At 43.4% G+C, this 4,427-nt stretch overlaps 1 pseudogene; it reads right to left on the reverse strand.

The window, feature by feature from the left end:
• Positions 1-345: 345 nt before the first annotated feature.
• On the reverse strand, positions 346-1,257 carry LOC102501314 (RNA-binding protein Musashi homolog 2 pseudogene; annotated as a pseudogene).
• Positions 1,258-4,427: the final 3,170 nt, after the last annotated feature.

Consider the following 4,427-nt stretch of genomic DNA (forward strand, 5'->3'; position numbering starts at 1 on the left):
ATTTTTAGTAGCCATTTCATGCTAGAAATCTAAATGTATCCTTGCAATGGTTGTTTTTGTTTTAGTATTCATTAACATCATGCAATATGGAAGGTGGGTTAGGATTTGAGTCTCCCTTCACTCATGTGGAACTCTGGGCTCTGTCTCTCCATAGTGGTTGTTATCTGTCCTTTGAGGCTGGATTAGAAATCTGAGAGGTTCATCGGGCACTAGATTCTGCTCTTTTCTGGGTTAATATTCCACCATTGTCCTTAATTCAGCTACCTTTCTACCATTGACCCATGAATCAGCAGCTGGCGGGATGGCTGGTTCATGGCCACTACTGCTTCCTTAATTGTAAACTAATTAATATACCTTTATGTTTGTTTGGATGGGTTTTTGTACTTCTCCCTGTTCCCCAAATTTCAGATGCAAAAGTGCCAAAGAAAGGGTCACAATTCCACTTCCTCCCAGCAGGGGCTCTTGCTGAGACATGTACAGTGCATGTGGGGCCCTTTTCAGGATCTGCTGCAGCAGTATTCTAAGTGGTATTGCTATGGTGCCCAGCTCTGGGAACTGATAGCCATAGCTAGGGGCAGATTGAAGGAGCTGCGGCCATAGGTTGCCACAAAGTTGGGGTAGCCCAACATCCCCATGCATAAAAGCATCCATGGTGTATGTCAGACCCAGGCCCGGCCTTTTGTTCCAGGTGGGAACATGACTTTTTTTCAGGTGAGCTTTCTCACATTCTACCACTTTATTATTGATTTCATGGAAATGAATCTCACAGACTTTCTTCACAACATCTTCGTTCTCAAAAGTGACAAAGCCAACCCCTCTGTGCCTGTTGATAGTTTTATCAAACATCACCATCGCATCCTCCACTCCTCGGAATACTGCTTTACATCTTCCACTACAGCGTTCACAGATAATCCGCCTACAGATATTTCCTTTGTTCTTTGACCATCTTGGGTTGTACTCAATGAGGATAAACAATTTTGGGGTCAATTGCCTTAGAATCTAACTGGTGATGGTCTGACCTAATACTTTATTTATACTTGCTGGGTCTGCAATCGTGATGAATATGAAGCCTCTGGAGCATTTCATAGTGGGATCTTTCATGACCATACATTCTTTAATTTCTCCTAATTTGCTAAACTAGGCTATAAGGCTATCTGGTGAGGTCTGTCAGCTCAGTCCACTGATAAACATTTTACCGGTGTCATGCTGGGAGCGGTTGGCACTGCCCGAGGTGTCTTGGCTCCCATTTGCCTCCATATCTGAGCCCCCCCCTACCTCCCACCTCCCTGTCAAGAGAAACCCGTAGCCCCGGGAAAGATGGACAGGGAATGCCATCCTTGGTCATGGACAATTTTGGGCAGGTGCCTACTCTGTCCTTACTCCTGCGCACCCACACCCCATCTCTGCTCCCTCCACCTCCCAACTTCCCCTGACCAGGGCTTCTCTGATTCTCTCTGCCAACATTATGCTCTGATAGAATCAGTTTTGTTTTTGACCTATTGAAGTCTCCCTTTACTTTAACCTGATTGTTTTTTTAAGAATTATTTATTTAATTTTATTTATTAATTTATTTAAATTTGACCACACACACACACACACACACACACACATATACACGGAAGGTGAGAAAGCAAGTCCTCCAGGTCCAGGACTTGAACTGTGGTCAGTCACGTGGGAGTGTTTAGCACCTTAACCACAGTGCCACTTACTGGTCCCCTAGTTTAGCCTGATTTTTGTCTTTCTACTACTTTGAATTTGATTTATGATTGCAAAGAGATTGCTTATCAGATTTGTTTGGAACTGTGTTATAGATAAGAGGGGGGTGGCACTTGAATGAGGTGATGTATCTAAATTCCTTTAACTTTTGTTTTTGTTGAGTATTGTGTTCAAAGAGGATGTTTCAGTAAGTTCTTAGCTCCTGTTCTGTGCCTGGTTGACTAATTCTAGCCATTTCTGTGAGCTGTCACTTCTGTTGGGATCAGAGGACATGTATGCTACTAAACTGGTAGAAATGGCATTTATACAAGTCTGTCTTCAGAGAGGGGCCAGGGTTTCTGGCTCTTTGATCTTAGTTTATTCACCAAGAGAGTGGCCATGGCTTGTGAATCCTGTTTTGTGAAGGACTGACGGCTATTTTGATTTTCTGGGTCTTCATTTCCTGTGGTCTTTACTAGTTAACAAACTAAGGATGAGAGAATTAATGCCCCATCCACCCACCCCCAGACCCATGTGCATGCCAGTGAAACTGATGCAGAAACTTCATTGATTGAAAGAGCTATCTCCAGGGTAGCCTGTGAATTTTTGCCTACTTTTAACAGAAAAGCAAACATCTGTAGGCTTTTATTTTTGCCAGCGATGCTTTAATATCTGTGCAAACTTACTAATGTCAAAGATACCTTACACTCTGCTCCTAGCCCAACTTCAAGTGTTTTACTTTGTATCATGCCTTCACATTTGGACACCAAGAGAAGGTTCTTACTTTATTTTCAAGCATAATAAGTTAAAAATCTGACCATGGTGTGGATCTTATTTTAAGCCCCACTCCTGGCCTTAATTGTGTTGGATTTGAAGGATGGATGGTTTCTCCAGCAGGTATTGAGGGGAGGAAGGAGCCCGTGCAGGGGAGCTGGGCAGGGGGAGATCTGTTGTCTCTGGGCCCTTGGTACCAGCCTGAGCATGACTGGTACTAATAATATCTCCCCTCTCTTTTCCTTTTCTTTTTCTTCCCCATAATGTATGAATCCAGCTTTTTACTCCCCTGAGAGTGTTCATTTTGGCATTTGTGGCTCTTTGTCTAGAGCTTGTAAGGGACTATTCCACATGGATCTGCGCTCGAATCAACCTCGTCTGTCTGAGTGTGTCCAGCAGCCTTGACCTAGTTATAGATCCCAGTGATTTCAGGGGAGCACACTAAATGCTAATAGAAAACCGACTATTTAAACATGGTGCTGAGCCAGTGAGTGCACCCTGTCTGATTGGAGTGTTTGTCCTGTGATAGTCGTAGTGGAGCTGCGATAGCCGATGAGCATCTGCATAATGAGGAGCGAGGTATGGGTAGGTGCAGCATGGCCCTGGGACAGATGGACAGGGAATGACATCCTTGGGCATGGACGATTTTGGGCAGGTGCCTACTCAGTCCTTACTCCTAGCTGCTTTATTTATTTATTTATTTATTTATTTATTTATTTATTGAGGTTTTTGCTATAGGGCGCGTGCACTCGCCAAGACAGAAAGCGAGAAATCACCCCCTGGGGGGATGGCCACATTGTGATCCTAATCCCTTCTCCTCCATTCTCCTCTCAGGATCTTTGCCATATACACACACACCCATCATGAGTGTAAGCCACTGGGTCCGGGACGTGAACCGTGGTCGACTACATGGGAGTCCAGCGACATAGCCATTACACTAACTGCTGGTCCCACTCCTAGCTTCTTCTATAATTCATATATGAAAAGGAAAGAAATCAGGGTCAAGCATCCCTTTTGGGTATAAGTTCTTTCCTTGTTTTGGTCCAGATGTCATCAGTAATATTATTTGTCCTCCTCTGACCTTAGGCTTATTTAGTATAAAAATATGAAGAGACAGGAATAGTTCAAGGGTATTTAAGGACTTAATCACTAATAGGCCAATATTATGAGCAAAATCATGAAACAAATTTAACTTTTTTTAAAACTTATTTAGAAATCTTCACTATTCACATTTTTGTGGGAAGCAACATTGCTGTCTTAGTAAAAGACTGCAGGCCAGCCCTGCAGCTCAGTGGTTAAGCACTGTGCACTGGGAGCCATTTCCCACATGGCTGACTGTGGTTCGTGTCCCAGGCCCAGCAGCTTGAAAAGCACTGACTTGTGTATTTAATGTGTCCAACATCCTGATGGGATGGAGAAGAATTGTGACATGACTGTGTACCAGTGGTAGGTGCGTGCTTGCTCACTGTCTTGTGAGCACACTGACAGTTAAAAAAATTAAGACTTGTCTAATGCCATTTGCCCCATGTGTGTTTTACTTAAGGATTCTGGCCTTTAAGCACATGCTTCTGTTGATCAGTTTTTGCTTATTAAGTGTCTCCTTTGTGCCCAAATTGTGACTGGATGAGGAATGAAAGGTGTAGGGGGCTGCCAGGATCTTGAGACTTGAGGTAAGCTTGGCTATCACTTTTAAAGTTGTCTTATTTTCAAGGAGCTAATTTATTTCTGTGAATTAGTTTAAAACATGTTACTAGGGTTCCTCAAAGAAATAGAGCCAATAGCATATACATGCACATCTAGAATGAAATTAATGACAGGGTATTGTTTCACATGATGATGGAGTTTGCAGAGACCCGTGATCAACCATCTGCAAGCTGGAGACCCGAGAAGGTACAGTTCAAAGACCTGAGGACGATCATTACTACCACCAAGGGCCGAAGATGCTGTCCCAGTTCAGC

This window comes from Tupaia chinensis, unplaced genomic scaffold (genome assembly GCF_000334495.1).
Source record: "Tupaia chinensis unplaced genomic scaffold, TupChi_1.0 Scaffold000052_1, whole genome shotgun sequence".
NCBI lineage: Eukaryota > Metazoa > Chordata > Mammalia > Scandentia > Tupaiidae > Tupaia > Tupaia belangeri.